This window comes from Erpetoichthys calabaricus, chromosome 10 (assembly GCF_900747795.2).
Source record: "Erpetoichthys calabaricus chromosome 10, fErpCal1.3, whole genome shotgun sequence".
NCBI classification, from domain to species: Eukaryota; Metazoa; Chordata; class Cladistia; order Polypteriformes; family Polypteridae; genus Erpetoichthys; species Erpetoichthys calabaricus.
In genome coordinates, this window is record NC_041403.2 from 8758510 (window position 1) to 8772523 (window position 14014).

Consider the following 14014-nt stretch of genomic DNA (forward strand, 5'->3'; position numbering starts at 1 on the left):
CTTGGGGCAGGATCTCGCTACCAACCCTGAGAGGGCACTCCACCCTTTTCCGGCTGAGGACCATGGTCTCGGATTTGGAGGTGCTGATTCTCATCCCAGCCGCTTCACACTCGGCTGCGAACCGATCCAGAGAGAGCTGAAGATCACGGCCTGATGAAGCAAACAGGACAACATCATCTGCAAAAAGCAGTGACCCAATCCTGAGCCCACCAAACCGGACCCCCTCAACACCCTGGCTGCGCCTAGAAATTCTGTCCATAAAAGTTATGAACAGAATCGGTGACAAAGGGCAGCCCTGGCGGAGTCCAACTCTCACTGGAAACGGGTTCGACTTACTGCCAGCAATGCGGACCAAGCTCTGGCACCGATCGTACAGGGACTGAACAGCCCTTATCAGGGGGGCCGGTACCCCATACTCTCGGAGTACCTCCCACAGGATTCCCCGAGGGACACGGTCGAATGCCTTTTCTAAGTCCACAAAACACATGTAGACTGGTTGGGCAAACTCCCATGCACCCTCCAGGACCCTGCTAAGGGTATAGAGCTGGTCCACTGTTCCGCGACCAGGACGAAAACCACACTGTTCCTCCTGAATCCGAGGCTCGACTATCCGACGGACCCTCCTCTCCAGGACCCCTGAATAGACTTTTCCAGGGAGGCTGAGGAGTGTGATCCCTCTGTAGTTGGAACACACCTTCCGATCCCCCTTCTTAAAGAGGGGGACCACCACCCCGGTCTGCCAATCCAGAGGCACTGTCCCTGATGTCCATGCGATGTTGCAGAGGCGTGTCAGCCAAGAAAGTCCTACAACATCCAGAGCCTTGAGGAACTCCGGGCGTATCTCATCCACCCCCGGGGCCCTGCCACCAAGGAGTTTTTTGACCACCTCGGTGACCTCAGTCCCAGAGATGGGGGAGCCCACCTCTGAGTCCCCAGGCTCTGCTTCCTCATTGGAAGGCATGTTAATGGGATTGAGGAGGTCTTCGAAGTATGCCCCCCACCGACCCACAACGTCCCGAGTCGAGGTCAGCAGCGCACCATCCCCACCATATACAGTGTTGACACTGCACTGCTTCCCCTTCCTGAGACGCCGGATGGTGGACCAGAATCTCCTCGAAGCCGTCCGAAAGTCATTCTCCATGGCCTCCCCAAACTCCTCCCACGCCCGAGTTTTTGCCTCAGCAACCACCAAAGCCGCATTCCGCTTGGCCTGCCGGTACCTATCAGCTGCCTCCAGGGTCCCACAGGACAAAAGGGTCCTGTAGGACTCCTTCTTCAGCTTGACGGCATCCTTCACCACCGGTGTCCACCAACGGGTTCGGGGATTGCCGCCACGACAGGCACCGACCACCTTACGGCCACAGCTCCGGTCAGCTGCCTCAACAATAGAGGCACGGAACATGGCCCATTTGGACTCAATGTCCCCCACCTCCCTCGGGATGTGGTCGAAGTTCTGCCGGAGGTGGGAGTTGAAGCTACTTCTGACAGGGGGCTCTGCCAGACGTTCCCAGCAGACCCTCACAACACGTTTGGGCCTACCACGCCTGACCGGCATCCTCCCCCACCATCGAAGCCAACTCACCACCTGGTGATCAGTTGACAGCTCCGCCCCTCTCTTCACCCGAGTGTCCAAGACATGTGGCCGCAAGTCCGACGACACGACCACAAAGTCGATCATCGAACTGAGGCCTAGGGTGTCCTGGTGCCAAGTGCACATATGAACACCCCTATGCTTGAACATGGTGTTCGTTATGGACAATCCGTGACGAGCACAGAAGTCCAATAACAAAACACCGCTCGGGTTCAGATCAGGGGGGCCATTCCTCCCAATCACGCCCTTCCAGGTCTCACTGTCATTGCCCACGTGAGCATTGAAGTCTCCCAGCAGAACGAGGGAGTCCCCAGAAGGTATGCCCTCTAGCACCCCCTCTAGGGACTCCAAAAAGGGTGGGTACTCCGAACTGCTGTTCGGTGCATACGCACAAACAACAGTTAGGACCCGTCCCCCCACCCGAAGGCAAAGGGAGGCTACCCTCTCGTCCACCGGGGTAAACCCCAATGTACAGGCTCCAAGTTGGGGGGCAATAAGTATACCCACACCTGCTCGGCGCCTCTCACCGGGGGCAACTCCAGAGTGGTAGAGAGTCCAGCCTCTCTCAAGGAGATTGGTTCCAGAGTCCAAGCTGTGCGTCGAGGTGAGTCCGACTATATCTAGCCGGAACCTCTCAACTTCGCGCACTAGCTCAGGCTCCTTCCCCTTCAGAGAGGTGACATTCCACGTCCCAAGAGCCAGTTTCTGTAGCCGAGGATCGGACCACCAAGGTCCCTGCCTTCGGCCACCACCCAACTCACACTGCACCCGACCTCCTTGGCCCCTCCCATAGGTGGTGAGCCCATGGGAAGGGGGACCCACGTTGCCTCTTCGGGCTGTGCCCGGCCGAGCCCCATGGGTGCAGGCCCGGCCACCAGGTGCTCGCCATCGAGCCCCATCTCCAGGCCTGGCTCCAGAGTGGGGCCCCGGCGACCCGCGTCCGGGCAAGGGAAAACACCGTCCAAAATTGTTTTTCTTCATAGGAGGTTTGTTTAACCGCTCTTTGTCTCATCCCTCACCTAGGACCAGTTTGCCTTGGGTGGCTCTACCAGGGGCATAAAGCCCCGGACAACAGAGCTCCTAGGATCATTGGGACACGCAAACCCCTCCACCACGATAAGATGACGGTTAAAGGAGGGGTGTAATAATAATAATAATAATAATATATATATATATTTATTGCTTTTTTTTTTTTTTTTTTTCAATTAATAATAATAATAATAATTGAAAAAAGCAATAAATATATTGTTTTTTGCATGTATGTAATAAAATATTAGATTGACTAAATATTTTCATGTAAAATTGATTTAGAACAATATTGTGTACATGAATAAATTCTGTAATTAGTGAAATTTTAACTATTTTTTTTTTATTTATACTTGCATATGACGTGATAGAAACATTCAGATTATATTTTATTGTGTTCATGTATGCAAATAAAAACAACTATTTACAATTAAAATAGTTTTTTATCCGTTTAATTTTGGAGACCCGCGTAAAGGACGCAGTGCCTCTCCGATGCCTCATGAGAAGTTTCCGTTACCTCAAGCATTACAAAGAAATAAGAAGTGGGAAAGTTTGGACCACGCGTGTGTCCGGCTAAATAAACGCCGGAAAAGCTGTGCTCACACCACCTCCCCCACAAAGAGCTTTGTGCTGAAATTTCAAAGGAAGGAAGGAAAGACCGTTGATAAGGGCCATGCATGCTTACGGGTTTAGTAAAACGTACCGCTGTCTTCTCTTGTTCTAGGACCGGGTGCGTGCAGGTGGAAGGCGGGGAGCACGGACACACCTACTGGACTTGTGCGCATGCGTACGCGTCACTGCGAGACTCTACCCTTACCTGCAGCCTCGTGTCCTTTCTGTAAATTCGAGCGCTTGTGTCTGGGCAGGCTCTTTGAAGTCGCAGTAAGTTCGACGAAAAGGACGCTTTGGAGCCGCAAGAAACACGTACGTGGGTTCGGCCGAACAGGTGGATGAACGCCGGTACAATTTATGCCAGCCGAGTTTTATTTCACGTGGACGGACCCGGCATTCTCCACAGGTAACTTGTATTTGCATGTTATTATCTCACAGACTGGGCTTTTTATTAAGCCGTATGCTTCACGTAAGAAAACTTCCTGCACATCTGATTTGTGACGCTTGGTGACATCCTGCAATTGTTTTAGGTCGGAGAGAATTTGCGAACTTGAGCGGCTTATGGATCGACGTACACATGTCCCGTTCTAGTGTTTTCTATTAAATATGTTGTCATTTGGGTTCCGATTTCTGTTGAGTATTTTCTCATTTCGGCTTCGATTTTGGATTGTGAAATTTTTGAAAACCTAACATTGAAAAGAACTATTATTCACTCATTCGCTGTCAGCTTTATCCGAATGATACATTATAACCGTTTACTTAAATTCCACATAACTGGAGGAAAAGAAGGTAAAGTGCTTACTGCGGGGGACGCTGAATTACTGATGGGAACTGAGCCGGCACCCTTGGGGTTCAAGTCCAGTGCCTTAGCCGCTGCGCACCATCTGCACGAATAATTAATAATTTGGTAGCACGCTACAAAAATGCATCTATTCATTTACTCTTATGTAACAAGACTTCAATAAATGCTTCTGTTGGTCTTCATAACACTTACAAAACCTCAGTAGATATGTTACACATCTCGGTGCAGTGTGGCATATTAACATGATGGTAAAATCACTTGTTAATATGAATGATTCACAGGTCTTGTGTAATATCAAGAGAAATGTCTCTCAGTTAAGCCACCTCAGACCACTCCAAAGGGAAGTTTTGTGAGTGGGTGACATTGCAAAGATGAAGAAACAACTTAATGATCCTTTGTTAGTATTCTGAAGACCCAAAGATGTGTTTTTTTTAGGTCCTGTTAGATAATAGTAGATTAGTAATAGATGCATTTTTGCAGTAATTAAACTGTTACCAGTAATTTAATCTGCCACACTGTGAAAATGTGCTTACAGAGCTAATCTCTATAAATAACTTTCAAAACTGCTTTATAAGCAGTTTAATACAGGTTATAAATATTTTGAATGTTAGGTTTGTTGACAGACAAATGACTGAGTTAGTACGCCCTGTGACAATCTAGATCTATATCCAAGTTTGATTCCTGCTTGCACATGTAACTTTATTATAGGCTGTGCCCTCCTGAAAACATGAATTCGAGTTAAAGGGCTTGGACACTGATAACTGTAATATTGATTGTGTAAATCACCATGAGTCAGCCAAATATATATGAATGAGTATGGAATTACTATTAAATCGGACACCTCTTGTTTTGAGGGTTTAGCAGCATTAAGGCTAGTGCAGCATTTTTCTTTCTTTCATTCTCTCTTTAACACCACTCCCAAAGCAATTGTTCTATATTTACGTGAATGTGACGACAATCTTGTTACTGAAAGCACTAACAGTGCTTGGGGATACTAAATATTTTAAATCAATAGTCTGACTTTTTCAGAAGTCTGGTACAAGTCCATTTTGTTTATGATTGTCATAAACAGTGCTCAGAATATCAAATGAAATTAGATGGGTATTACTAGCCTATTAATTCTGCTAGATCTTAGTGCAGCATTTGATACTGTCAAGCATGATATTTTACTGTCCAGAATGGAGAACATGTCTGACACTTCCCTCTAGTAGTTTAAGTCCTATTTGACTGACAGTCAGGAGTTTGCTAGTTTTGGTAACAGCAGGTCCAGCTCTGGTCACACAAGGAGTTACCCAAGGCTCTGTCTTCTGCCCATCGCTCTTCTGTATCTGCATGCTTCCCCCTTGGCTCTGTTATTCGTAGCTTTGTACTGAGTTATCATTTATATGCATCGATTGCAGTGTTAAAACGGAAAGTTCTTTCTCGGCTCACATATTGCCTCAGGGAAATTAAAACCTGGATGGAATATAACTCTTTAAAATGAATCTGTAACAAAACCAAAGTCATGTTGATTAGCTCACGAACAGGAGCTCCTTCTCGGTAACCTTTGGTGATGATGTCATTAGACATTATTCCACATTCATCACATTAAGAAACTTTCTTACGTAGCATTCCGTGTTTGCTCATTCCTCTCCTTTTCCAATGCTGAGATACTTGGCCATGCTTTTATTACATGCTGCATCGACTACTGGAAGTCCTTACTGGCAGGTGCCCCTTCTAATCTTTAATCGCAGCTCCAGTTGATTCAGAACTCTGATGCAAGCGTCAATTTTGAATTTCGCCTTGGGATTAATAAAGTATCTATCTATCTATCTATCTATCTATCTATCTATCTATCTATCTATCTATCTATCTATCTATCTATCTATCTATCTATCTATCTATCTATCTATCTATCTATCTATCTATCCAGAACTGCAAAAATGAGCATATAAAAACAATCCTGCTGCACTTTCGCCGTGTGTCTTACAGAACAGAGTATAAAATTCTGTTAACATTTAAAATGTTAAATGGCTTTGCACTGGACTACATCAGTAACCTCCTCCAACTCTATGATCCTGTCTGCCCGCTAAGGTCCACTGATTGTGGCAGTCTCATTGTGCCATGAACTAATGTGCGTTCCATGGGTGACAGGGCCTTCAGCTCTATAGTGTCGAGAATTTACAATTTTCTAAATTAATGAGATCAACTGACTCAGTTCAGTCTCTCAAAAACAAATAACTCCTCTGTTCAGGAAGGTATTTAACTTAAACTGAATGAAGGGTCAGAAAGTCAGGTTAACTTCTCTGTCAAGGTGTTCAAGAAGATTTGTGTTTGTAAAACAAATTATTTATTCAGAGCTTTCTTGTAGGATTCATATTTTTGTATTTTATTCTGGTTAATCATTTCTTATTCTATTTCAGTGCTTTATATAACCTGTGTTTATCTTTATTTAATGTTATATATGCCTTGCTGTTCCTTCTGAGTTTCTGTAAAGCATGGGGAAGGTCCTATATAAATGAATTATTATTTATTATTACCAGAACCGTAACTGTTGTTTTGTGTTAGTGATGGAGGAATAGTGTAAAGGTATCTATATGAGACTAAAAAGTCTTATGGTGAATGGTAGAAAATGAACAATATAATTTATGTAGGTGAAGGGCAGGAGTCTGTTAACAGGTAAAAAGATAGCCATGCAATGTTTGTGGTAAAGATATTGGAAGTGTACAATGCACAGATTCCTGAATTGAGTTTGAGTGTCGTAGTAGTAAAAAGGATAGGTGAGCAGGTAGCATGAACAACTTTTATTTTAGATGTTTAAGATGTGTGCTACATGCTAATAAATTAAGTGTAAATTTAAGGCAGGCAGTACAATGTAGTGATTAAAGCACTGGACTTTAAACTACAAGGTTGCTGGTTAGGTGCTCACCTCTGTCTCACACTCGGCCTTAATATGCTTGTGCTTCAACTGTAAACAAAAAAGAAATGTCTACACATACAGTATCTAACTTCTCCAGATCTTATGAGCCAGCTTGGGTAAAGGTGTTTGCGCAATATGCAATAACAATAATTTCCATTAATAAGTTTTAATTTCCCTTGGAGTACATTATCTATCTATCTATCTATCTATCTATCTATCTATCTATCTATCTATCTATCTATCTATCTATCTATCTATCTATCTATCTATCGATCGTATAGTGCCTCTCATATCAGACAGACAGATAGACAATCTATCATAAATCTGCATAATGACAGTGGGGTTGGTTTAAGTAAATTAGTAAAGCTGTGCTATTTAGGTAACATATTCAGTGTTGAAGGAGGTACAGACTTAAAAGTGTTTCCAAAATTGATATGGACACTATCCTTCTTTCTTACCTACACCTAGGCTATTGTATTTAAGCAACATGAGGGGTTGTGTGGTGCTTGGGATTGACAAGTGGATGATTAAGTTAAAGTTGGTATGGACTGAGATGAGAATTACTAGGTGGCACATGCAGTATTACCATGTCACAGTGCTTGGACCCTGTTTCACTTTCACACTGGGAAGCCATCTGTTTTGAAGTCTGATCATTGTGTGGATTAGGCAGTCTACCAAGGTTATGGCTGGTACAGATGTAGTTAAGGAGGAGGTAACGGGAAGAAGGAAAGCAGGCAGTGAAGCAGTGCTTTGCATTGTGGATTAAAGTTAATATTGAATATTTTCAACATCCCATGTAGCATGTTACAACATTTGCTGTTTAATTTTGACCTTTATCAAAGGCACAGTTAAATAATGAAGATTTATATAATTTGGATAATAAATGCTAAATGCTCACAGAATTGACCTGGTTTATTAGAACTTGCATTTGGCAACTTGTATTAGCATGAGAGTTTTCATATGTTGTTTTGTACATGTGGATTTTCTCCCACAATCCAAAGAAATGATGTTGGGTGTTTCTGAAGTACTTGTTGTGAGTATGAGTGTTGGTGCATACCTTCCAGTAGTCTGACATTTGGTTTGAGGTTTGGCACCTTCACTTTGCTGCTCGGACAGGATCCATGTCTCTGCAGTTGTCAACCCCCAAACCCTCCCCCACCCCCAAACATTAAAAAAAAAAAAAAAAAGAGATGGGTCCAGTAAATCAATAATATTACTTTATGTAAACCATGCCTTATCAAACTTAATCATAGACTTTGATTAACTTACACTTCTAAATATTACCTAGTGATCACAAATTAATAACTATGCGTTATTCATCTGTTAATAGTCTAACCCACTTATTCAGTTTGGGGTTGCAGAAGTTGGTACATTTGGCACCCTACTATTACAGGACTAGACTTACTATATTATGAGTAATTTTTCCATAAGACCTACAGTGGAACCTCGGTTCACGAATGTCTCGGTACACGTACAGATCGGTTTACGACCAAAAAGTTCGCCAAATGTTTGCCTCGGTTCACGACCATACACTTGGTATACGAACAAGCCAGTTTCCCTTTCGGTTTGTACATGTTCAGTCTCTCCCTGTGCATTTCCTGTGCAGCGAGCAAGCGAGAGAGAACGAGAGAGAGAGCACGACACACACACACGAGACAGAGACACACACACAGGCGGGAGAGAGAGAGCTGGACTCATAAGGTAGAGAAGGCAGTTAAAGAATGCACTGGGCTTGATTTTGTTTTCACTTCTGTTTAGAGCGATCGGTTCGTAGTGTGCATTGTTGCAATGTTACTTTTCTTGGTGGTTTATTAAATTACGGATTTTTTCAAATGTTCATTTTTTTTCCCTGTGCTTAAAACTCATTAAAAAAAAAAAAAGTGTTTTTAGCCAGCGGTTGGTAGCGCTATAGCGTGAACTATTGCAGTGTTAGTTCAAGGTTTTCTCAGTGTTATTCAATGCTTTTACATTTAGTTTACTATTACGCTGTGCATTCTATGGTTTAATTAACTATATTTGTGCTTAAAAGCATAAAAAAATATATATATTTACATACAGTTCATATGATCTGGAATGGATTAATTGTATTTACATACAATCCTATTGGGGAAATTACTTCGGTTCACGACCAAATCGGGTTGCGACCAGGTTTTGGAATGAATTATGGTCGTGAACCGAGGTTCCACTGTATACCATTCATAAGCACATAGCACTTTACACATAGGGAAATATAATTAAAACACAAATACTTTAGTTACAATTTTAATTATAGGTTCCTCCACACATATTTGTTCTGATTTAATGTTAAGATACTGGTCTTATTACAGTCCTTGATTAGTTTTTCTTGTGCTGGTTAATGCAGTTTGTTATTTGTCTCAAATGATTTTATTACATAAAGTTAGAAGTGCGGTACAATTCTAATATTCTAATTTCATACAGCTGAAAAAGCCAACAACACAGTCATTCAAGGTCCCTTTTGTCCAGAGAATTAATTTTATATCCTTTATACAACAGTGTGCTTGTCCAGTGAACTACAGTATGTGCTCAACTTTTCACTTGTCCACAGAAATTGGGGTGGTATGAGGATTACAGAATGGATAGTTATTTTTTACAGTGGGGCTTTATACTTCAAGCTTATCCGGACATATAGTTCTTCTTTTTTATTAGAATCATTGCTACACTTTTGTGGTTTGCAAAAGATGTCGATCAAAGATAGTATCATCTCTCGCATTTCCTTGTGTTATAAGCTCTGTATAGTACGTTTAAACACATACTTCTGCTGGACTCCCAGGGTATCATGTTTTCATAACTGGCATTGGTTGAACTGTAGGAATTTAAATGGACATATATGCAGCATTTATAGATGAGTTTATCAAGCTCAGGGTTGATTGGAGTTTGTACAGCACATATTGATTTTTTTTCTTTTTTGTAGATATCATTCCAACTGTCTAATTTGGCACACATGATAGAGAACAAAACTTGTATAAAAAAAATGGGTGGATGAAGTAGGTTGTTAATTGCGTGAATTAAACTGGAAGAACTTCTTATATCCTGGGTATAACCCTTTAATGCTGCTTTGTATCAGTTAATTTTGTCAAAATATTGTATTCTAAGATTGTTCATAATTTAAGGTTTGGACAGTATTTCACCCATCTAATTCAGTGTTTTGGGAAGCTGGAGCCTGTCCTGGCAGCATTAAACACAAGGTTAGGCCATCAGTAATTGAGACATCAATTCATTACAGGGCACACACCTCTTCACTTATACCAAACCTGCCTAATGTTGTCTGTCAGACCTGACCTCTTCTGTGTGTGGTATTTGGGAGAAATCACACAAATAATCAGGTAAGATTTTGAAACTCCACATAGCTTTTTTGTAATTTCTAATTAGACCCACATTATGTGAATTTCCCATTGGGATTAATAAAGTGTCTGTCTGTCTGTCTGTCTGTCTGTCTACTGTATTTGGGGATTTAGAACAGCTTAGTAAGTCACAGAACAGTTCACTTAAGTGTCCCACATATTATTTACAGACATGAAAACTGACCAGATTTTTAACTTGCCGTCAATGGCATCGGCACAGCTATGCATGTCTTTACCTGGAACAATGTAATAGAAATATATTCAAGTAATCAATATATTAATAATGTATGGCATTTGCTTCACATTCTAAATATTAAAAGGAGAAAAACTGGTATTTTTAACAAAAACTTTTACAATTTTTAAAAAGCAATCATACAATTTTCCTTTTCCTGAGCTCACTTAGTGTACGTCAGGATTCTGAATATATTACATTTAGCAATTCAAAATCACAAATAAATGAATGCATCTTTTGGAAATTATAAAAATATATATCAAAGTAGCACTGGCCATGTAAAAATTATATAAACAACAACAAGAACATTTATTTCTATAGCACATTTTCATACACAAAATATAGCTGAAAGAGCATTACAAGATGTCAAAGAATAAAAGAAAATAATTTTAATTAGGCAAAAATAATAATGAATAAGTAACAAAAAATAAATCAATATATCAATAAATCAATATATAAATAGATATATAATTAGTAGAATAGTAGAGTCCTTATAAGGTATATAACATCATATTCTAAGTCTCTAAAGAGGAGAATGATGGTTAAAATATAATAAACAATGAATACTGAAATTCTAAAAGCAAAAATTGTGGGAAAATATTTTGCTGAATGAGATAATGAGATAAAACAGTATAAGAAACAGACTACTGACAGGAAACATTCAGCAGTGGACAGGAAAAAGATGCAAATGTACACAGCTGGGTAAGTGTGTCATATAAATAAAAATGATTTTCTCATCCATGTGGACTCCTTTAAATAATTTGTTTTGAAAGCAAACAGCTCTTCCACAGAGCTTTAATACACTTTATACTATATTGGCCAAAAAATACAGTTGATTGTAGCTTTTCATACTAAATTAGGTAACTACAGTATGTATAGTGATGGGCGTAAAATATACTGTATGAAAGCAGTCTATTAGGAAAGTATAGAGAAGTATCCCCCCCATCAGATGATTTTCAAAAAAATGGCCTAAGAGGGCAGGAAGTGACATGTCACCATATTTGAATTTATAGAACTGTTTTTTTTTTTTTTTAAATTACCTGTTTCAATATTACATTATGGAAAAAATAAAATGAAAGTAAGTGTTCTTATTAAATATAGGTACATAATTTTCTGTGAATTTCTACATTCTTGCAGATGTTACAATTTGACATCTCTTCTCTTTCATATATAAAGTAAAAATGTTCACATTTTATTTCTATTTTCACAAAAGAGAACAAAATATTACCTGCTTCATCTAAGGGACACTTTTTGTCCTTTTCTAAAAAAAAAAAGTGATATTTGCAGAAAATTACTTTCCCTCTGTAAAGCTGTGATTTAGTAATAAAATATTGCAGGCCACAATGTTGTATGGAATGAAATGGAATAGTCCATTTTGTGGGAGAAAAAAAATTCTTCTGTCCCAGTTGTAGTGCACAAGGGTACAAATGTGCATACAAATTCAGAATAACTGTCTTTGTAAAGCATTGAACAACTGGAGAAATTTTACACAAAATTACTAGGCTTCTGGAATTTCACTGTGCTAAGAACCGTGGCATGATTTATTTAGACTGAGTGATTATATCCACGGACATATTTTTAGCTAGCGGTTGGTAGCGCTATAGCGTGAACTATTGCAGTGTTAGTTCAAGGTTTTCTCAGTGTTATTCAATGCTTTTACATTTAGTTTACTATTACGCTGTGCATTCTATGGTTTAATAAACTATATTTGTGCTTAAAAACATAAAAAAAATATATATTTACATACAGTTCGTATGGTCTGGAATGGATTAATTGTATTTACATACAATCCTATTGGGGAAATTACTTCGGTTCACGACCAAATCGGGTTGCGACCAGAGTTTTGGAATGAATTATGGTCGTGAACCGAGGTTCCACTGTATACCATTCATAAGCACATAGCACTTTACACATAGGGAAATATGATGAACCATCCTAAAACAATCGTAATCACCACTCCTTAATGTCCCCTAAACAATTAGTTTAACCAATACCTTTGGATGTATTTATGAACTTATTGTTCCGGTCAAGATGTTGAAGGTCATGTATTCTTTTTTTTTTTTTTTTTTTTCCCACAGCTTGGGGTTAAGTACTATTATTATAAATTGAGTAGTTCTGGTCTTTCTTATTAAAAACTAAATGTAGAAGGAAAAGACAAATTTAGGATTGCCCTTACATTGAAGGTTGTATAACGCAAGGCACGCAAGTTATCTTTTTGACTTGGATTTTAATGTTGAGACTTAAAGAACCTAATGTACATACATTTGTGTTGGACTGCTGCTTTATCCCAGCTTTGTATTAAAATTATTTTTACAGGAATGTGTCAAGATAGTCAGTTCTGTAGAAGGCCAGAAATAAGGGAGTTTATGGTTGTTGTCAGTAACATTCAGATAGAATCTGAAAGACTGTAGCTTGACCTTGAGATTTGCACTTTTGAGATTCAAATGCTTTTTATTTATTACCGTATTTTTTGCACCATAAGACGCACCTGACCATTAGACGCACCTAGGTTTAGAGGAGGAAAACAAGAAGAAAAATATTCTGAACCAAATGGTATACTAATATGTTTAGTAAAATATAGCAGAATATTTCAACCATGTAAATTCAACAGCGGTATTAAGAAACATCATCACTGTCAATAACAAATAAGGAGAGACTTTAAGGTTCAAGCACTCTTCTAGTTTTATGGAAACCCCAAGAACTCCTCATCACTAGTGTCAGAATTTATGAAGTTCAGTTGCTCACAATCACTTTGCAGGAGCACGTACCTATCATCACGCGGCATAACCTGTCTAAAGCCACCAGGGTACAAAGCACGTTTGGACCAATGCTCCCTGAAGTTATATCGCCAGTCTAGTCCCATCTCTATTTGTAATGCCACAAAGCCCTTCATCTCGTGTTTTGTTGTGGGTTTCCAGTTTGAAAAACGAGAATGCGGTGCAAGCACAGCCCTCGATTCAAAAAATTGCTCTGCATACCTGTTTGTCTCGTCTGACAATAGCTGAAAGGCAGCTTCAGGAAAGAACAGCCTGGAGTAGTCCAGCGGCTGGTAATCTGTCGAGTCCAACAGCAAGCCATACTGTCTTGTGAAGTCCGGTAGCCAGTTTGGCTCCCACGGATCAATGTCTAGGTATTCCTCCCACACGAACCTTGCCATAGGTGCACGAATGCACTCAGCTGGGGAGGCATCGGCTGGTGTCCCGATCAGCTGATGCCAGTTCCTCACTCTCTTGTTTGATCTCCTGATCACTCTCAACAAAAGTCCGACTCGGTGATAATGCACAGAACATTTTCTGCACTCGCTTCGCTCCCTCGTGAGATGTCAATGCCATCTTGCCATTGTTTACATTTGTTTACATTTTGCAACTCACGCACACGCAAGGATTAGATGCCGAGTCAATGAGTCTAACATTCCTCCAAGCACAGAGGGAATGCCTGTAACGTAACAGTGAGTTTTGTCGCCCTCTACCCCTGGATGTCCACTTTTGTC

General features: G+C 40.4%; 1 protein-coding gene across 1 annotated transcript in view; it reads left to right on the forward strand.

Annotated features, from left to right (window-relative positions):
* Positions 1-3281: 3281 nt before the first annotated feature.
* Positions 3282-14014, forward strand: part of LOC114658799 (transmembrane protein 125) — a 40975-nt gene continuing 30242 nt past the window's right edge. Inside the window, exon 1 of the mRNA XM_028810853.2 lies at positions 3282-3635. The gene's annotated coding sequence lies outside the window, so the exon portion shown is untranslated. The remainder of the gene's footprint in view (positions 3636-14014) is intronic.